Source organism: Rattus norvegicus, chromosome 16, assembly GCF_021556685.1.
Source record: "Rattus norvegicus strain SHRSP/BbbUtx chromosome 16, alternate assembly SHRSP_T2T, whole genome shotgun sequence".
NCBI lineage: Eukaryota > Metazoa > Chordata > Mammalia > Rodentia > Muridae > Rattus > Rattus norvegicus.
The window spans coordinates 58,638,161-58,660,841 of NC_141549.1; the positions used below are offsets into that span (position 1 = coordinate 58,638,161).

At 39.7% G+C, this 22,681-nt stretch overlaps 1 protein-coding gene and 1 pseudogene; one reads left to right on the forward strand and one right to left on the reverse strand.

Moving 5' to 3' along the window:
- Erich1 (glutamate-rich 1) overlaps window positions 1-22,681 on the forward strand; it is a gene marked incomplete at its 5' end in the record, with an annotated part of 52,793,804 nt that overhangs the window by 27,767,601 nt on the left and 25,003,522 nt on the right.
- Window positions 19,422-20,165, reverse strand: LOC103693965 (60S ribosomal protein L7 pseudogene; annotated as a pseudogene).

The window sequence follows — 22,681 nt, forward strand, 5'->3', positions numbered from 1 at the left end:
ATCACATCGGATTTGGCTCCTTGGTGGTCTTTTGGGGGTTCACGGACATTTCATGGCACAACAACTATAACTAACTGCCTGGGATAATCAACTTTATTCTGGTCCATTGTTTCAGTGTTTTAAATACATAGGAATTGGCCCCATTATTCTGAAGCCTGTGGCAAGACAGAGCATTGTGTTAGGAGTCCTGTGAGAGGTAAAGCTGCCTATGAGAAGATGAGAGAGAGAGATACCATTTAAGTGTCAATATCCCCTACCAAAGCACATCACCCCAATGACTTAACTTCACACAACTACACCCACATTACGAAAGTTCTTCCACCTCACGCTGTTATCACCACCATCGAGCAAACCTTTAGCATATTGGGTAACATTGTAGGTTGAAACCATAATAATTAGTAATTTTCATAGTACAGGTCAAGGACCCCTCTGAAACAGGAGACCAATCCACTTTCACAATAACACTAAGATGCCACTGGTCTTGTCTCCCTTCCTTTCCCACCCCCCACACATCTTATAACAGCTCTGTGACTGAGTTTCCCAGATGACCCATCAAGGATTTTGTCACAAAAGACAGACAGCTCGGAAACAAGACAGTCTTCTGTCTACGTATGAAGGGGAACCTTGAGAATAGGGAGGCTAATTGAAAACATGAAACACTTTCTCTTCTCAGTTACTTTTTTCAGTTTTAGCTTAAGATTTTGATTGAAACTTTAATTTGAAATTTTACAAAATAAAATCCTACTCAGCTAGTAAGAAAAAATGAAATTTTTTATTAAGTAAGTGGATGGAGCTGGAAACAATCATACTGAGTGAGGTAACTCAGGCACAGAAACAAACACTGCCAAGTTTTCTCATGTGCATACGTTAAATTTAAACTTCAGATCTATGTACTTCATTCTGAATATCCACAGGTATTAGGTAGCTAGTAAGAGAAATGAAAGGAGGAGATCATTTAAGAAAAGGGAAGTAGAATATAGTATAATGAAATAAAAGGAAAACTATTGTAGAAGAAGTAAATGGAGATAAGAGGGCAGGATAGAGGAGAAAACATGGCAGAGGAAAACTAATACTAAAGGTATTTTTTTAAAAAAATGTGGAAACTTACTACTGTAGAAGCTTCCAAAAGCTATACATATATAAATGAATTTATTTTTTTTTATTCTTTTTTTTTTATTATCTTGAGTATTTCTTATATACATTTCAAGTGTTATTCCCTTTCCCGGTTTCCGGACAGACATCACCCTCCCCCCTCCCCTTCCTTGTGGGTGTTCCCCTCCCAAACCTCCCCCCATTGCCACCCTCCCCGCATAGTCTAGTTCACTGGGGGTTCAGTCTTAGCAGGACCCAGGGCTTCCCCTTCCACTGGTGCTCTTACTAGGATATTCATTGCTACCTATGGGGACAGAGTCCAGGGTCAGTCCATGTATAGTCTTTAGGTAGTGGCTTAGTCCCTGGAAGCTCTGGTTGCTTGACATTGTTGTACTTTTGGGGTCTCGAGCACCTTCAAGCTCTTCCAGTTCTTTCTCTGATTCCTTCAACGGGGGACCTATTCTCAGTTCAGTGATTTGCTGCTGGCATTCGCCTCTGTATTTGCTGTATTCTGGCCGTGTCTCTCAGGAGCGATCTACATCCGGCTCCTGTCGGTCTGCACTTCTTTGCTTCATCCATCTTGTCTAATTGGGTGGCTGTATATGTATGGGCCACCTGTGGGGCAGGCTCTGAATGGGTGTTCCTTCAGTCTCTGTTTTAATCTTTGCCTCTCCCTTCCCTGCCAAGGGTATTCTTTTTCCTCATTTAAAGAAGGAGTGAAGCATTCACATTTTGATCATCCCTCTTGAGTTTCATTTGTTCTAGGGATCTAGGGTAATTCAAGCATTTGGGCTAATAGCCACTTATCAATGAGTGCATACCATGTATGTCTTTCTGTGAGTGGGTTAGCTCACTCAGGATGATATTTTCCAGTTCCAACCATTTGCCTACGAATTTCATAAACTCGTTGTTTTTGATAGCTGAGTAATATTCCATTGTGTAGATGTACCACATTTTCTGTATCCATTCCTCTGTTGAAGGGCATCTGGGTTCTTTCCAGTTTCTGGCTATTATAAATAAGGCTGCGATGAACATAGTGGAGCACGTGTCTCTTTTATATGTTGAGGCATCTTTTGGGTATATGCCCAAGAGAGGTATGGCTGGATCCTCAGGCAGTTCAATGTCCAATTTTCTGAGGAACCTCCAGACTGATTTCCAGAATGGTTTTACCAGTCTGCAATCCCACCAACAATGGAGGAGTGTTCCTCTTTCTCCACATCCTCGCCAGCATCTGCTGTCACCTGAGTTTTTGATCTTAGCCATTCTCACTGGTGTGAGGTGAAATCTCAGGGTTGTTTTGATTTGCATTTCCCTTATGACTAAAGATGTTGAACATTTCTTTAGGTGTTTCTCAGCCATTCGGCATTCCTCAGCTGTGAATTCTTTGTTTAGCTCTGAACCCCATTTTTTAATAGGGTTATAAATGAATTTAAATGGAGATCGTACAATAGGAAAAACAATGCCTCAACTAGACAGTATTAGCTATGAAATAAATCTTCCAGTACCAAGAATGGGTTAAATCTTGGTGAGTCATTTGCTAAAGGGGTCCCATATAGATTCCACGGCCAGACATTCTAGGCTATTGCTAATGCTTTTGGTTATCCTCCACAACATGACGGTAAGATCCTGTTGCAGAAGACATCACATACTTATGTCACCAAACAGGGAAAGAATGAAATGGTACTCAATTAGAAGCTTCACCCCCTACTGAAAAGCATATCCAGTGCTGGAAGGTACTATACATGCCCCAGCTACCAGAAGAGAAAGTAATCATTGCTCTATAAATCCTGTGACCTACAGAAGTGACCTGGCTACAAGACATAGCCACTGGTGCGATAGTATCACAACTGTTATGGGAGTAACCAACCATAGTTTTAAATTAGTTTTAAGGTCTGCTCCATGAGATGGACCCTGTTAGTCCAGCCAAATCCTGAGACTAGATAGGCTATAGACTCTGGAGGAGAACCTGGTAAATGAACATCACAATAAAGTGACTTCTAATGGTTTATTTGCTGTATCTGTACATCAGTGCATCACTCACTCCTCATTACAGAAGCTTTCCCTTGTAGAAGATAAGAACTAACACAGAGACCCACATTGCACAATGTACACAGAGAGACTTTGTAGCACTCATGTTTATCACATGCCTCCAAAAAGCTCATGCATCTGAGCAGAAAATGAGGTGGGAAGTTTGTCAGAGTCAGAGGTTTCTGATAACTCCAAGGAAACAGCATTCTCCGTACACAACAGAGCGGATGCACAAGTGAACTCACAGAGACTGTGGCAGCATCATCTACACCTACGCAAGTTCAAGCCAGACAGCATTCCAACACTGAAGTGGAAAAGTAGGCACAAGGTACCTCTCTTAAGGAAAAAGCTATTTGCAACTGACAGGAAACTAATCTTCTTCAATAGAGTAACAACACTCCAAAGCACACCCCATGATCATGATTGATTTGCCAACACAAAGAGACTCCATTTATTCTGTGGGGTTTGTGTATATGTTGTTTTGCTTTGGGGTTTTTTGTTTGTTTGCTTGTTTTTGACTTTTTTTTAAGAGACAGAACATGAAGTTGGTGAGCTGAGATCTGGGAGAAGTTGAGGAAGGTTAAATAAGTGATCAAAATATATTGTTTAAAAATTAAGACAAGTCATGGCATAAATTAATTCCTCAAAGATAAATTGACAGAATATGAGAATATTTTCTAATTTAATAAAGAATATTGGAATGTGGCATCCAAAAGAATGAATAAGTAAGGAAAAATTGACTCACCAAAAATTAAAACATTAAAAATTGAAAAGAATGTCATATAAATATGCCAACTAAAAAATGTTGCTTATTATTTTCCTAATAAAATTACAATGCTCTTTAAAGTTTACTTTCAAATCTTTTTTATTGGATATTTTATGTATTATTATTCAAATGTTATCCCCTTTCCCTGTTACTCCTCTCCCATGCCCCTTCTCCCTACTTCTATGAAGATGCTCTCTCTCCCAACTCAATGCCCTGGCATTCCCCTACACTGTAGAAACAAGCCTTCACAGGACCAAGGGACTCTCCTTCTGTTGAGGCCAGACAATGCCATTCTCTGCTACATATGCAGCTAAAGCCACAGGTCCTTCCATGTGTACTCTGTGGTTGGTGGCTTAGTACCTGGGAGCTCTGGCCTGTCTGGTTGGTTGATATTGTTGTTCTTCCTATGGGGTTGCAAACCCATTCAGCTCCTTCAGTCCTTTCTATAACTCCTCCAATTGGGATCCTCATGCTCAGTCCAATGGTTAACTGCAAGCATTCTCATCTGTTATCAGTAAGGCTCTAGCAGGAGACATCCATATCTGGCAAGCACTTCTTGGCATCAGCAATAGGAACTGGGTTTGCTGGCTGCATATGGGATAGATCCACAGGTAGGGCAGTCTCTGGATGACCTTTTCTTCAGTCCCTGATCCACTCTGTGTCCCAGTAGTTCTTCCCATGAGTATTTTGTTCTCCCATCTAAGAAGGAATGAAGCATCCACATTTTGGTCTTCCTCCTTCTTGAGCTTCATATGATCTGTGAATTGATTCTTGGATATTCTGAGCCTTGGGGGTATAAGTGGATATCACTTACCAGTGAGTGTATACAACATGTGAACTTTTGTGACTAGGTTAGCTCACTCAGGATAATATTTTCTAGTTAGTTCCATTTGCCTAAGAATTTCGGGTAGTAACTGTTTATAATAGCCAAATAGTACTCCGTTGTGTAAGTGTACCATTTTTCTGTATCTATTCCTTGTTGAAGGACATCTGGATTCTTTCCAGCTTCATGCCATTATAAAAAAGGATGTTATGAACATAGTAGAGCATGTGTCCTTGTTATATTTTTGGAGCATCTATTGGGTATATGCCCAGGAGTGCTATAACTGAGTACTCAGGGAATACTTTGTCCAATTTTCTGAGGAATCTCCAGACTGATTTCCAGAGTACCAGCTTGAAATCCCACCAACATGGAGTTTTCCTCTTTCTCCACATCCTTGCCAACATTGACTGTCACCTGAGTTTTTGTTCTTAGCCATTCTGACTGCTGTAAGGTGGAATCTCAGGGTTGTTTTGATTTGCATTTCCGAATGACTAAAGATGTTAAACATTTCTTTAGGTACTTCTCAGCCACTCAGTTAAGAATTCTTTGTTTAGAGGACGACCCAGGAGCAGCAGGACCACTGCGTCTGAGACACCACCAGAACCGGAAGGGACCTACCGGATAAACAGTTCTCTGCACCCAAATCCCATGGGAGGGAGAGCTAAACCTTCAAAGAGGCAGACAACCCTGGGAAACCAGAAGAGACTGCACTCTGCACAAATCTCTGACGCCAGAGGAAAACACCAAACTCCATCTGGAACCCTGGTGCACGGAAGCTCCCGGAAAGGGCAGCGCAGATCTTCCTGGTTGCTGCCGCCGTGGAGAGCGTGTAGACAGCACCCCATGAGCAAACTTGACCCTCGGGACCACAGGTAAGACCAACTTTCTGCTGCAAGAGACATGCCTGGTGAACTCAGGACACACAGAGGCAAAATTCCTCTAGGACCGGACACTTCCGGTGTTTACCAAATGCACAAAATAAAGAAAGAATATTAAAAGCATTAAGGGAAAAAGGTCAAGTAAAATGTAAAGGCAGACCTATCAGAATCACACCAGACTTTTTGCCAGAAACTATGAAAGCCAGAAGATTCTGGACAGATATCATACAGACCCTGAGTACACAAATGCCAGCCCAGGTTATTGTATCCTGCAAAACTCTCAATTAACATAGATGGAGAAACCAAGATATTCCATGACAAAACCAAATTTACACAATATCTTTCTACAAATCCAGCACTACAAAGGATAGTAAATGGTAAAGCCCAACATAAGGAGGCAAGGTATACCCTAGAAGAAGCAAGAAACTAATCATCTTGGCAACAAAACAAAGAGAAGAAAAGCACACAAACATAACCTCATATCCAAATATGAATATAATAGGAAGCAATAATCACTATTCCTTACTATCTCTCAACATCAATGGCCTCAACTCCCCAATAAAAAGACATGGATTAACAAACTGGATATGCAACGAGGACCCTGCATTCTGTTGCCTACAGGAAACACACCTCAGAGACAAAGACAGACACTACCTCAGAGTGAAAGGCTGGAAAACAACTTTCCAAGCAAATGGTAGGAAGAAGCAAGCTGGAGTAGCCATTCTAATATCAAATAAAATCAATTTTCAACTAAAAATCATCAAAAACGATAATGAAGGACACTTCATATTCATCAAAGGAAAAATCCACCAAGATGAACTCTCAATCCTAAATATCTATACCCCAAATACAAGGGCACCTACATACGTAAAAGAAACCTTACTAAAGCACAAAACACACATTGAACCTCACACGATAATAGTAGGAGATTTCAATACCTCACTCTCATCAATAGACAGATCATGGAAACAGAAATTAAACAGAGACGTAGACAGACTAAGAGAAGTCATGAGCCAAATGGACTTAACAGATATTTATAGAACATTCTATCCTAAAGCAAAAGGATATACTTTCTTCTCAGCTCCTCATGGTACTTTCTCCAAAATTGACCATATAATTGGTCAAAAAACAGGCCTCAACAGGTACAGAAAGATAGAAATAATCCCATGCGTGCTATCAGACCACCACGGCCTATAACTGGTCTTCAATAACATTACGGGAAGAATGCCCACATATACGTGGAAATTGAACAATGCTCTACTCAATGATAACCTGGTCAAGGAAGAAATAAAGAAAGAAATTAAAGACTTTTTAGAATTTAATGAAAATGAAGGTACAACATACCCAAACTTATGGGACACAATGAAAGCTGTGCTAAGAGGAAAACTCATAGCTCTGAGTGCCTGCAGAAAGAAACAGGAGAGAGCATATGTCAGCAGCTTGACAGCATACCTAAAAGCTCTAGAACAAAAAGAAGCAAATACACCCAGGAGGAGTAGAAGGCAGGAAATAATCAAACTCAGAGCTGAAATCAACCAAGTAGAAACAAAAAGGACCATAGAAAGAATCAACAGAACCAAAAGTTGGTTCTTTGAGAAAATCAACAAGATAGATAAACCCTTGGCCAGACTAATGAGAGGACACAGAGAGTGTGTCCAAATTAACAAAATCAGAAATGAAAAGGGAGACATAACTACAGATTCAGAGGAAATTCAAAAAATCATCAGATCTTACTATAAAAGCTTATATTCAACAAAACTTGAAAATCTGCAGGAAATGGAAAATTTCCTAGACAGATACCAGGTACCAAAATTAAATCAGGAACAGATAAACAAGTTAAACAACCCCATAACTCCTAAGGAAATAGAAGCAGTCATTAAAGGTCTCCCAACCAAAAAGAGACCAGGTCCAGACGGGTTCAGTGCAGAATTCTATCAGACCTTCATAGAAGACCTCATACCAATATTATCCAAACTATTCCACAAAATTGAAACAGATGGAGCACTAGCGAATTCTTTCTATGAAGCCACAATTACTCTTATACATAAACCACACAAAGACACAACAAAGAAAGAGAACTTTAGACCAATTTCCCTTATGAATATTAACGCAAAAATACTCAATAAAGTTCTGGCAAACCGAATCCAAGAGCACATCAAAACAATCATCCACCATGATCAAGTAGGCTTCTTCCCAAGCATGCAGGGATGGTTTAATATATGGAAAACCATCAACGTGATCCATTATATAAACAAACTGAAAGAACAAAACCACATGATCATTTCATTAGATGCTGAGAAAGCATTTGACAAAATTCAACACACCTTCATGATAAAAGTCCTGGAAAGAATAGGAATTCAAGGCCCATACCTAAACATAGTAAAAGCCATATAGAGCAAACCAGTTGCTAACATTAAACTAAATGGAGAGAAACTTGAAGCAATCCCACTAAAATCAGGGACTAGACAAGGCTGCCCACTCTCTCCCTACTTATTCAATATAGTTCTTGAAGTTCTAGCCAGAGCAATCAGACAACAAAAGGAGGTCAAGAGGATACAGATCGGAAAAGAAGAAGTCAAAATATCACTATTTGCAGATGACATGATAGTATATTTAAGTGATCCCAAAAGTTCCACCAGAGAACTACTAAAGCTGATAAACAACTTCAGCAAAGTGGCTGGGTATAAAATTAACTCAAATAAATCAGTAGCCTTCCTCTACACAAAAGAGAAACAAGCTGAGAAAGAAATTAGGGAAACGACACCCTTCATAATACACCCAAATATTATAAAGTACCTCGGTGTGACTTTAACCACGCAAGTAAAAGATCTGTACAATAAGAACTTCAAGACTCTGAAGAAAGAAATTGAAGAAGACCTCAGAAGATGGAAAGATCTCCCATGCTCATGGATTGGCAGGATTAATATAGTAAAAATGGCCATTTTACCAAAAGCGAGCTACAGATTCAATGCAATCCCCATCAAAATACCAATCCAATTCTTCAAAGAGTTAGACAGAACAATTTGCAAATTCAACTGGAATAACAAAATAACCAGGGTAGCTAAAACTATCCTCAACAATAAAAGGCCTTCCGGGGGAATCACTATCCCTGAACTCAAGCAGTATTACAGAGCAGTACTGATAAAAACTGCATGGTATTGGTACAGAGACAGACAGATAGATCAATGGAACAGAATTGAAGACCCAGAAATGAACCCACACACCTATGGGCACTTGATTTTTGACAAAGGAGCCAAAAACCATCAAATGGAAAAAAGATAGCATTTTCAGCAAATGGTACTCGGTCAACTGGAGGTCAACATGTAGAAGAATGCAGATCGATCCATGCTTATCACCCTGTACAAAGCTTAAGTCCAAGTGGATCAAGGACCTCCACATCAAACCAGATACACTCAAACTAATAGAAGAAAAACTAGGGCAGCATCTGGAACACATGGGCACTGGAAAAAATTTCCTGAACAAAACACCAATAGCTTATGCTCTAAGATCAAAAAATCGACAAATGGGATCTCATAAAACTGCAAAACTTCTGTAAGGCAAAGGACACTGTGGGTAGGACAAAACGGCAACCAACAGATTGGGAAAAGATCTTTATCAATCCTACAACAGATAGAGGCCTTACATCCAAAATATACAAAGAACTCAAGAAGTTAGACCGCAGGGAGACAAATAACCCTATTAAAAATGGGGTTCAAGCAGCAAACCACTGAACTGAGAATAGGTCCCCCGTTGAAGAAATCAGAGAAAGAACTGGAAGAGCTTGAAGGGGCTCGAGACCCCATATGTACAACAATACCAAGCAACCAGAGCTTCCAGGGACTAAGCCACTACCTAAAGACTATACATGGACTGACCCTGGACTCTGACCCCATAGGTAGCAATGAATATCCTAGTAAGAGCACCAGTGGAAGGGGAAGCCCTGGGTCCTGCTAAGACTGAACCCCCAGTGAACTAGACTATGGGGGGAGGGCGGCAATGGGGGGATGGTTGGGAGGGGAACACCCATAAGGAAGGGGAGGGGGGAGGGGGATGTTTGCCCGGAAACCGGGAAAGGGAATAATACTTGAAATGTATATAAGAAATATTCAAGTTAATAAAAAAAAATGGGGTTCAGAGCTAAACAAAGAATTCACAGCTGAGGAATGCTGAATGGCTGAGAAACACCTAAAGAAATGTTCAACATCTTTAGTCATAAGGGAAATGCAAATCAAAATAACCCTGAGATTTCACCTCACACCAGTGAGAATGGCTAAGATCAAAAACTCAGGTGACAGCAAATGCTGGCGAGGATGCGGAGAAAGAGGAACACTCCTCCATTGTTGGTGGGTTTGCAGACTGGTACAACCATTCTGGAAATCAATCTGGAGGTTCCTCAGAAAATTGGACATTGAACTGCCTGAGGATCCGGCTATACCACTCTTGGGCATATACCCAAAAGATGACCCAATATATAAAAAAGACACGTGCTCCACTATGTCCATAGCAGTCTTATTTATAATAGCCAGAAGCTGGAAAGAACCCAGATGCCTTCAACAGAGGAATGGATACAGAAAATGTGTTACATCTACACAATGGAATATTACTCAGCTGTCAAAAACAATGCCTTTATGATATTCGTAGGCAAATGGTTGGAACTGGAAAATATCATCTTGAGTGAGGTAACCCAATCACAGAAAAACACGCATGGTATGCACTCATTGATAAATGGCTATTAGCCCAAATGCTTGAATTACCCTAGATGCCTAGAACAAATGAAACTCAAGACAGATGATCAAAATGTGAATGCTTCACTCCTTCTCTAAAAGGGGAACAAGAATACCCTTGGCAGGGAATAGAGAGGCAAAGATTAAAACAGACACAGAAGGAACACCCATTCAGATCCTGCCCCACATGTGGCCCATACATATACAGCCATCCAATTAGACAAGATGGATGAAGCAAAGAAGTGCAGGCCGACAGGAGCCGGATGTAGATCGCTCCTGAGAGACACAGCCAGAATACAGCAAACACAGAGGCGAATGCCAGCAGCAAACCACTGAATTGAGAATAGGTCCCCCGTTGAAGGAATCAGAGAAAGAACTGGAAGAGCTTGAAGGGGCTCGAGATCCCATATGTACAACAATGCCAAGCAACCAGAGCTTCCAGGGACTAAGCCACTACCTAAAGACTATACATGGACTGACCCTGGACTCTGACCTCATAGGTAGCAATGAATATCCTAGTAAGAGCACCAGTGGAAGGGGAAGCCCTTGGTCCTGCTAAGACTGAACCCCCAGTGAACGTGATTGTTGGGGGGAGGGTAGTAATGGGGGGAGGTTTGGGAGGGGAACACCCATAAGGAAGGGGAGGAGGGAGGGGGATGTTTGCCCGGAAACCGGGAAAGGAAATAACACTCGAAATGTATATAAGAAATACTCAAGTTAATAAAAAAAAAAGAATTCTTTGTTTAGTACTATATCCCATTTTTAATAGAATTATTGGGTTCTCTGGAATCCAAATTGTTGAGCTATTTGTATATATTAGATATTAGCCCTCTATTGAATATAGGATTGGTAAAGATCTTTTCCCAGTATGTTGGTTGCTGTTTTGTCCTATTGACAGTGTCCTTTACCTTACAGGAACTTTGCAATTTTATGAGGTTCCATGTGTCGATTCTAGATCTTAAGAGCATAAGCCATTGGTGTTCTGTTTAGGAAATATTCCCCTGTGCCTATGTGACCAAGGCTCTTCCCCAATTTCTCTTCTATTAGTTTGAGTGTATCTGGTTTTATGTGGAAGTTCTTTATCCAGTTGGATTTGAGCTTTGTACACGGATATAAGAATGGATTAATTTGCATTCTTCTACATGCTGACTGCCACTTGAACCAGCACCATTTGTTGAAAATGGTTGGGGTTTTCACATCAGATGTTTTTAGCTCCTTTGTCAAAGATCAAGTGACCATAAGTGTGTGGGTTCATTTCTGGGTCTTCAATTCTATTCCATTGATCTACCTGGCTGTCTCTGTACCAATACCATATACTTTTTATCAGAATTGTTCTGTAATACAACTTGAGGTAAGGGATGGTGATTCCCCCAGTAGTTCTTATAATGTTGAGAATAATTTTCACTATTCTGGGTTTTTTGTTATTCCAAATGAATTTGAAAATTGTTCTTTCTAACTCTAAGAAGAATTAAGTAGGAATTTTGATGGGGATTGCATTGAATTTGTAGATTGCTTTCAACAAGATGGCCAATTTTACTATAATAATCCTGCCTGCCAATCCATGAGCATGGGAAGTCTTTCCATCTTCTGAGATCTTCAATTTCTTTCTTCAGAGACTTGAAGTTCTTGTCATACAGATCTTTCACTTGCTTGGTTAGAGTCACATCAAGCTTTTATATTATTTGTGACCTTGTGAAGGGTGATTTCCCTATTTCTATCTCAGCCTCTTTATCCTTTGAGTAGAGGAAGACTACTGATTTGTTTGAGTTAATTTTATAGCCAGCCACTTTGCTGAAGGTGTTTATCACCTTTAGTAGTTCTCTGGTGGAACTTTTGGGATCACTTAAATATACTATCATATCATCTGCAAATAGTGATATTCTGACCTCTTCTTTTCCGATCTGTATCCCCTTGACCTCCTTTTATTGTCTGATTGCTCTGGCTAGGACTTCAATTAGTATATTGAATAGACAGGGAGAGAGTGGGCAGCCTTGTCTAGTCCCTGATTTTTTTGTGTGTGTGTTTTTTTTTTATTAACTTGAGTATTTCTTATATACATTTCAAGTGTTATTCCCTTTCCCGGTTTCCGGGCAAACATCCCCCTCCCCCCTCCCCTTCCTTATGGGTGTTCCCCTCCCAACCATCCCCCCATTGCCGCCCTCCCCCCATAGTCTAGTTCACTGGGGGTTCAGTCTTAGCAGGACCCAGGGCTTCCCCTTCCACTGGTGCTCTTACTAGGATATTCATTGCTACCTATGAGGTCAGAGTCCAGGGTCAGTCCATGTATAGTCTTTAGGTAGTGGCTTAGTCCCTGGAAGCTCTGGTTGCTTGGTATTGTTGTACATATGGGGTCTCGAGCCCCTTCAAGCTCTTCCAGTTCTTTCTCTGATTCCTTCAACGGGGGACCTATTCTCAGTTCAGTGGTTTGCTGCTTGAACCCCATTTTTAATAGGGTTATTTGTCTCCCTGCGGTCTAACTTCTTGAGTTCTTTGTATATTTTGGATGTAAGGCCTCTATCTGTTGTAGGATTGATAAAGATCTTTTCCCAATCTGTTGGTTGCCGTTTTGTCCTACCCACAGTGTCCTTTGCCTTACAGAAGTTTTGCAGTTTTATGAGATCCCATTTGTCGATTTTTTGATCTTAGAGCATAAGCTATTGGTGTTTTGTTCAGGAAATTTTTTCCAGTGCCCATGTGTTCCAGATGCTGCCCTAGTTTTTCTTCTATTAGTTTGAGTGTATCTGGTTTGATGTGGAGGTCCTTGATCCACTTGGACTTAAGCTTTGTACAGGGTGATAAGCATGGATCGATCTGCATTCTTCTACATGTTGACCTCCAGTTGACCGAGTACCATTTGCTGAAAATGCTATCTTTTTTCCATTTGATGGTTTTTGGCTCCTTTGTCAAAAATCAAGTGCCCATAGGTGTGTGGGTTCATTTCTGGGTCTTCAATTCTGTTCCATTGGTCTATCTGTCTGTCTCTGTACCAATACCATGCAGTTTTTATCAGTACTGCTCTGTAATACTGCTTGAGTTCAGGGATAGTGATTCCCCCGGAAGGCCTTTTATTGTTGAGGATAGTTTTAGCTACCCTGGTTATTTTGTTATTCCAGTTGAATTTGCAAATTGTTCTGTCTAACTCTTTGAAGAATTGGATTGGTATTTTGATGGGGATTGCATTGAATCTGTAGCTCGCTTTTGGTAAAATGGCCATTTTTACTATATTAATCCTGCCAATCCATGAGCATGGGAGATCTTTCCATCTTCTGAGGTCTTCTTCAATTTCTTTCTTCAGAGTCTTGAAGTTCTTATTGTACAGATCTTTTACTTGCGTGGTTAAAGTCACACCGAGGTACTTTATAATATTTGGGTCTATTATGAAGGGTGTCGTTTCCCTAATTTCTTTCTCAGCTTGTTTCTCTATTGTGTAGAGGAAGGCTACTGATTTATTTGAGTTAATTTTATACCCAGCCACTTTGCTGAAGTTGTTTATCAGCTTTAGTAGTTCTCTGGTGGAACTTTTGGGATCACTTAAATATACTATCATGTCATCTGCAAATAGTGATATTTTGACTTCTTCTTTTCCGATCTGTATCCTCTTGACCTCCTTTTGTTGTCTGATTGCTCTGGCTAGAACTTCAAGAACTATATTGAATAAGTAGGGAGAGAGTGGGCAGCCTTGTCTAGTCCCTGATTTTGGTGGGATTGCTTCAAGTTTCTCTCCATTTAGTTTAATGTTAGCAACTGGTTTGCTCTATATGGCTTTTACTATGTTTAGGTATGGGCCTTGAATTCCTATTCTTTCCAGAACTTTTATCATGAAGGGGTGTTGAATTTTGTCAAATGCTTTCTCAGCATCTAATGAAATGATCATGTGGTTCTGTTCTTTCACTTTGTTTATATAATGGATCACGTTGATGGTTTTCCATATATTAAACCATCCCTGCATGCCTGGGATGAAGCCTACGTGATCATGGTGGATGATTGTTTTGATGTGCTCTTGAATTCGGTTTGCCAGAATTTTATTGAGTATTTTTGCGTCGATATTCATAAGGGAAATTGGTCTGAAGTTCTCTTTCTTTGTTGTGTCTTTGTGTGGTTTAGGTATAAGAGTAATTGTGGCTTCGTAGAAGGAATTCGGTAGGGCTCCATCTGTTTCAATTTTGTGGAATAGTTTGGATAATATTGGTATGAGGTCTTCTATGAAGGTCTGATAGAAGTCTGCACTGAACCCGTCTGGACCTGGTCTCTTTTTGGTTGGGAGACCTTTAATGACTGCTTCTATTTCCTTAGGAGTTATGGGGTTGTTTAACTGGTTTATCTGTTCCTGATTTAACTTCGATACCTGGTATCTGTCTAGGAAATTGTCCATTTCCTGAAGATTTTCAAGTTTTGTTGAATATAGGTTTTTATAGTAAGATCTGATGATTTTTTGAATTTCCTCTGAATCTGTAGTTATGTCTCCCTTTTCATTTCTGATTTTGTTAATTTGGACGCACTCTCTGTGTCCTCTCGTTAGTCTGGCTAAGGGTTTATCTATCTTGTTGATTTTCTCAAAGAACCAACTTTTGGTTCTGTTGATTCTTTCTATGGTCCTTTTTGTTTCTACTTGGTTGATTTCAGCTCTGAGTTTGATTATTTCCTGCCTTCTACTCCTCCTGGGTGTATTTGCTTCTTTTTGTTCTAGAGCTTTTAGGTATGCTGTCAAGCTGCTGACATATGCTCTTTCCTTTTTCTTTCTGCAGGCACTCAGCGCTATGAGTTTTCCTCTTAGCACAGCTTTCATTGTGTCCCATAAGTTTGGGTATGTTGTACCTTCATTTTCATTAAATTCTAAAAAGTTTTTAATTTCTTTCTTTATTTCTTCCTTGACCAGGTTATCATTGAGTAGAGCATTGTTCAATTTCCACGTATATGTGGGCATTCTTCCCTTATTGTTATTGAAGACCAGTTTTAGGCCGTGGTGGTCCGATAGCACGCATAGGATTATTTCTATCTTTCTGTACCTGTTGAGGCCCGTTTTTTGACCAATTATATGGTCAATTTTGGAGAAAGTACCGTGAGGAGCTGAGAAGAAGGTATATCCTTTTGCTTTAGGATAGAATGTTCTATAAATATCCGTTAAGACCATTTGGCTCATGACTTCTCTTAGTCTGTCGACATCACTGTTTAATTTCTGTTTCTATGATCTGTCCATTGATGAGAGTGGGGTGTTGAAATCTCCCACTATTATTGTGTGAGGTGCAATGTGTGTTTTGAGCTTTAGTAAGGTTTCTTTTACGTATGTAGGTGCCCTTGTATTTGGGGCATAGATATTTAGGATTGAGAGTTCATCTTGGTGGATTTTTCCTTTGATGAATATGAAGTGTCCTTCCTTATCTTTTTTGATGACTTTTAGTTGGAAATTGATTTTATTTGATATTAGAATGGCTACTCCAGCTTGCTTCTTCTGACCATTTGCTTGGAAAGTTGTTTTCCAGCCTTTCACTCTGAGGTAGTGTCTGTCTTTGTGTCTGAGGTGTGTTTCCTGTAGGCAGGAGAATGCAGGGTCCTCGTTGCGTATCCAGTTTGTTAATCTATGTCTTTTTATTGGGGAGTTGAGGCCATTGATGTTGAGAGATATTAAGGAATAGTGATTATTGCTTCCCGTTATATTCATATTTGGATGTGAGGTTATGTTTGTGTGCTTTCATTCTCTTTGTTTTGTTGCCAAGACGATTAGTTTCTTGCTTCTTCTAGGGTATAGCTTGCCTCCTTATGTTGGGCTTTACCATTTATTATCCTTTGTAGTGCTGGATTTGTAGAAAGATATTGTGTAAATTTGGTTTTGTCATGGAATATCTTGGTTTCTCCATCAATGTTAATTGAGAGTTTTGCTGGATACAGTAACCTGGGCTGGCATTTGTGTTCTCTTAGGGTCTGTATGACATCAGTCCAGGATCTTCTGGCCTTCATAGTTTCTGGCGAGAAGTCTGGTGTGATTCTGATAGGTCTGCCTTTATATGTTACTTGACCTTTTTCCCTTACTGCTTTTAATATTCTTTCTTTATTTTGTGCGTTTGGTGTTTTGACAATTATGTGACGGGAGGTGTTTCTTTTCTGGTCCAATCTATTTGGAGTTCTGTAGGCTTCTTGTATGTCTATGGGAATCTCTTTTTTTAGGTTAGGGAAGTTTACTTCTATGATTTTGTTGAAGATATTTACTGGTCCTTTGGGCTGGGAGTCTTCACTCTCTTCTATACCTATTATCCTTAGGTTTGATCTTCTCATTGAGTCCTGGATTTCCTGTATGTTTTGGACCAGTAGCTTTTTCCGCTTTACATTATCTTTGACAGTTGAGTCAATGATTTCTATGGAATCTTCTGCTCCTGAGATTCTCTCTTCCATCTCTTGTATTCTGTTGGTGAAGCTTGTATCTACAGCTCCTTGTCTCTTCTTTTGGTTTTCTATATCCAGGGTTGTTTCCATGTGTTCTTTCTTGATTGCTTCTATTTCCATTTTTAATTCCTTCAACTGTTTGATTGTGTTTTCCTGGAATTCTTTCAGGGATTTTTGTGTCTCCTCTCTATGGGCTTCTACTTGTTTATTTATGTTTTCCTCGAATTCTTTCAGGGATTTTTGCGATTCTTTCAGGCATTTTTGCGATTCCTCTCTGTAGGCTTCTACTTGTTCTCTAAGGGAGTTCTTCATGTCTTTCTTGAAGTCCTCCAGCATCATGATCAAAAATGATTTTGGAACTAGATCTTGCTTTTCTGGTGTGTTTGGATATTCCATGTTTGTTTTGATGGGAGAATTGGGCTCCGATGATGCCATGTAGTCTTGGTTTCTGTTGCTTGGGTTCCTGCGCTTGCCTCTCGCCATCAGATTATCTCTAGTGTTACTTTGTTCTGCTATTTCTGACAGTGGCTAGACTATCCTATAAGCCTGTGTGTCAGGAGTGCTGTAGACCTGTTTTCCTCTCTTTCAGTCAGTTATGGGGACAGTGTTCTGCTTTCGGGCGTGTAGTTTTTCCTCTCTACAGGTCTTCAGTTGTTCCTGTGGGCCTGTGTCTTGAGTTCACCAGGCAGCTTTCTTGCAGCAGAAAATTTGGTCTTATCTGTGGTCCTGAGGCTCAAGTTCGCCTGTGGGGTGCTGCCCACGGGCTCTCTGCAGAGGCAGCAACCAGGAAGACCTGTGCCGCCCCTTCCGGGAGCTTCAGTGCACCACGGTTCCAGATGGTCTTTGGCTTTTTCCTCTGGCGTCCGAGATGTGTGTGCAGGGAGCAGTCTCTTCTGGTTTCCCAGGCTTGTCTGCCTCTCTGAAGGTTTAGCTCTCCCTCCCACGGGATTTGGGTGCAGAGAACTGTTTATCCGGTCTGTTTCTTTCAGGTTCAGGCGGTGTCTCAGGCAGGGGTCCTGCCGCTCCTGGGCCCTCCCCCACGGGAGCCCAGAGGCCTTATACAGTTTCCTCTTGGGCCAGGGATGTGGGCAAGGGTGAGCAGTGTTGGTGGTCTCTTCCGCTCTGCAGCCTCAGGAGTGCCCACCTGACCAGGCGGTTGGGTCTCTCTCTCACCGGGTCTGGGGGCAGAGAGCTGCTGCGGGCCGGGGTCTAGTCCCTGATTTTAATGAGATTGCTTCAAGTTTCTCTCCATTTAGTTTGATGTTGGCTATTGGTTTGCTGTATATGGCTTTTACTATGTTTAGGTATGGGCCTTGAATTCCTGGTCTTTCCAAGACTTTTAACATGAAGGGGTTTTTAATTTTGTCAAATGCTTTCTCAGCATCTTATGAGATGATCATGTGGTTTTTTTCCTTGAGTTTATATAGTAGATTATGATGTATTTCCATATATTGTACCATCTCTGCACCCGTGGGGATGAAGCCTACTTGGTAGTTGTGAATGGTCTGTTTGCTGTGTTCTTGGATTTGGTTTGCAAGAGTTTTATTGAGTATTGAGCATTTGGCATCAGTATTCATACGGGAAGTTAGGTCTGAAGTTCCATTTCTTTGTTGGGCCTTTGTGTGGTTTAGGTAATAGCTTAATTGGAAGAACAAATTGGGTAGTGTTCTTTTTTTTTTTCGATTTCATGGAATAGTTTGAAGAGTATTGGTATTAGCTATTTTTTGAAGGTCTGATAGAATTCTGTACTAAACCCTTCTGGTCCTGGGCTTTTTTTGGTAGAATTTTAATGACTGCTTCTATTTCTTTAGGAGTTATGGCACTGTTTAAATGGCTTATCTGATTGTGATTTAACTTTGGTACCTGAAACCTGTCTAGAAAATTGTCCATTTCATCCAGATTTTCTAGTTTTTTAAGTATAGGCTTTTGAAATAGGATCTGATGATTTTTTGAATTTCCTCATTTTCTGTTGTTATGTTTCCTTTTCATTTCTGATTTTGTTAATTTGAATACTCTCTCTGTACCCTCTAGTTAGTCTGGCTAAGGGCTTATCTATCTTGTTGTTTGTCTCAAAGTACCAGCCCCTGGTTTGTTGATTCTTTGTACAGTTCCTTTTGTTGCTACTTGGTTGATTTCAGCTCTGAATTTGATTATTTCCTTTTTTATCCACTTCTCTTGGGTGTATTTGCATCTTTTTGTTCTAGAGCTTTTAGGTGTCTTGTCAAACTGTTAGTACATTCTCTCCAGTTTCTTTTTGGAGGCACTCGGAGCTATCAGTTTTCCTCTTAGCTCTGCTTTTATTGTATCCCATATGTTTTGGTATGTAGTGCCTTCGTTTTCATTACATTCTAAAATGTATTTAATTTCTTCATTTCTTTCTTGACCAAGTTATCATTGAGTAGAGTGTTGTTCAGCTTCCATGTGCATGTAGGCTTTCTGTTGTTTCTGTTTTATTGAAGACCAGCCTTAGTCCTTAGTACGTGGTGATCTGATAGGATACACAGTATTATTTTAATCTTCTTGTATACGTTGAGGCCTGTTGTGTGATCAAGTATATGGTCAAGTTTGGAGAAGGTACCATGAGGTGCTGAGAAGAAGGTATATTCTCTTGTTTCAGGACAAAATGTTCTATAGATATCTGTTAAATCTATTTAGTTCCTAACTTCTGCTAGTTTCACTGTGTGTCTCTGTTTAGTTTCTGTTTCCTTGACAAAAATACCATGGGAGACACCTTACTTCATCTGTCTAGTAAGCCTGCTTATCTGGTCTTCCCTGTTGCCAACATCTCCACCTTCTACAAAGTGAGTTGACTTTTTCTTCATTCCACCTCATGGGCAAGACAATTTGAAGGGCCCCAGGAAGTTACTTGCTTCCTTGCAGCATTTCCCAACTGTACAGATCTCATGAATTAGATCCTCCAGGCAGATGACGCCAAATTTACCAAGAAATAGTGCAATCAAAGAATTATCTGTCAAGGCAATCTGCTTTTTATTGATTTTGCCATAGACTCTCTTGTAGATGAGCTCATTTACTGACTTCAGGTTGGGGCACCCCCATACGATGTATGGTTCCACAGTCCTCAGCGTGTTATTTGAAGCCTTGTTGAACTTGACAAATGTGCCATTGAAGATCTGTTGAAGACAAAGGTGCGGCAATTCCTTGTGCACCTTTGGGCTTACTCCATTGATACTTTGTATTCTGATGACAAAGGCCAGTTTTGGTTCTGTAGACACATAGGAGTTTCCAGCTTTTCTTGCCATCCTAGCCACCTGAATCTCAGTTCAGTACATGCTTGTACTCCTGTGAGAGTGCTTTGCCTTCTCATAGATGAGCTTTTTCCTTGCCTTTAGCAGTGTCTTCAGGGCAAACTTCTTCCTCAGGAACTTCACCTTCAACTTGGCGACATTCCTTCACTTTTTCTTAAGGGTTTCTGGCACAATGGCAACCTTCTTTGTCTTCTCTGGCCCAGCCTCCATAGTTCCAGCCAGAAAAGGAGGGAAAGCTCTAGTTTCAAATTTTAATAATAGAATATATATGAGACATATTTATTTCTTTATATCCCAATTTTTTTAAAAAAAGTGCTTTAGACTTCTCAAATTTTTTACAGTGTGTCAGAAGTTTTGACACAGAAAAGCTTGATAACCACTACATAGCATTTTTTCCTCTGACGCTGATAGCCTTCTCTAGTTTATTGGCTTAATGTTTCTTGGTGATCTTTAATTCATATAAACAAGAAAAACTCAATTCTTATATAATGAGGCCAGGAATAAAGGAAGAAAAGAAAAGAAAGAAATAGAGGGAGAAGAAGGGAAGAGAGACAATTGAAAAGGAAATCTAGTGAAATGTCCATAGGCAGTATACTATGTTCACAATCCCTAGTGAGCTACAGTTAACTATTAAAAAGTTTCAACTAGATGGAATAGCCTGGGGCACCTTATGAAACTGATCTCTGCTTCCTGAAAAGTTTGGATAGACTTACACTTTAGGCATGATCTATTTGACCTACCCCTTGTTTAAAATCAAAATAAATAATTGCTAGCAGTAAAACATAGAGCTTTGCTGTACCACCTGCTTTCCTCAGTCTCTCATGTGTCAACTGCAGATTCCGGGACTAAATGCCTGTGGCGATATGATTCAATTCTTTCTATTAATTTTTTTATGAATGCACACTGCAAAAATAAGCCAATAATCTACGTGAATGCTTACACAGTAGAGTCTTCGTCGTGGTTTCCTAGTCATCAAATATGCAAGTAAAAATAATGACTTTACAAAACCTTTTTAGAATAATTCATTTTCTCGTCTTATAATTTTCCTTTGAAGAAAGCACTATGCTGCTCACGTTCAGCTTGAAATATGGAAAGGTGACTCAGCAAATATAAAGCAAAGAGCAGGAACTTTGTTATTTCCTTGCTTTTCAGGTTTTGTAAATTATCTTAACTCTCCTAAATTGAAACTTACCACATATGAATTAGAGATAACATTGCATACTCTAGGTAGGCATTGCAACAATCCATGAACTTTTATGTGTTCCCATGCCAAACGCTATGTCTCACTATGTTCTGGGTCTGTTGAAACCTTTAAAAGTGTAGCCTTCCTAAGTTTTCTGTAGATCCACTATTCCCAATTGTCCTATACTTAGTCTGATCAATAGCATGATTTTACATGACTATTACCTACAGGATTGAAATTTGAACTCTTCAGTGTATCTTACGGTTCTGAATCATCAGTCACTTCATTAGATTCCTCTATGTTTTTAAACTTTAGACAATGACACAAGAAAGCATTCTAGACCAAGAATTTATCTTTTGAAGGTCAAATTAAAGTCATTTTTCTGTTTCATTAACAATGTATGATTAGCCACGTCTAAAAGGGAGAGTCAGCAGTAATTCGTAATTGACAATACCCTTACTAACTTTTTTTTAGAAAGTAAAAGTGGAACCAAAGTTTAAAGCAAGGAAATCTAATTACCAAGTACTGTTAGGTTTGTAACTCTATTTTGTACGTGGAATCTTTATTTATTTTTACCTTGTCTCTTGAGTGTCTTCTAAACAATTGTAATTTGAGATTTGGGCCATATAAAATGAAGCAAATGATAAGATAATGGGCAAAACCATTACCAAAATGAGACCAGCTGTCGACCTTGTCTTAGGAAAGGAAGCTCTGGCAGACTTCCGCTGGACCCCAGCCTAGTTGTATTTCAATCTGATTAGCAAACATTCCAGTTCATCAATCCTGCCCCAAATTAAGTTGTTGGTAAGAGGAAAGGGGCAATATGATTTGCATTACTAAGTTCTCAAACATCTGAGAGATATGGCTTTCCCAATCTTCCTTCATATTGGCTAAAAAATAATCAGTTTTCTCTCATTTCCAAATTAAGAAGTAAGCTCAGTGTGTTACCATACTAAAGGATGAGATCAAACTTCACCCTCAAACGTTTCTGTATTTTCAGAAAGATTTGGGTGAATCATTTTTACAATAATGTATTTCTGTCTTCAAGTATATTGCCATACATGCAGAAATGCTAGCATGCATCCACATGGTTCTAGCCATAGATCTGTACATTCTGAGACAGCCCCATGTCTTTGCTATTGGCTAATCATATTTCTCTCAATTATTTTATTATGCTTTAGGAATTATGGGATGACCTAGGATATATTCCAATCTGCAGCACAGTAATGCTGAAATAAAATTCTCTTTTATAGTTATATAAGATCTTCTATAAATTGCCTTCTATTCCAAGTTCTTACCTGAAAATAAGCTATTCCCAGAGTAATAAACTAAATCTTGGCTATAGAGTATATAGCAAATTTTGTATTCAGTTGAAACCTAAGAAAACATGTAGTCTGATAATGTGATTTGGCACTCAGAAACATTGCTAAGAACTCCCTGGGGTTACAATATGACTTGATAGCAAATACAGATTTTTCTGATTCTAGCCAAATGCTTTTTGCACTGTGCAAGTGATCATTATAAGACCTCAAGACTAAGGCAT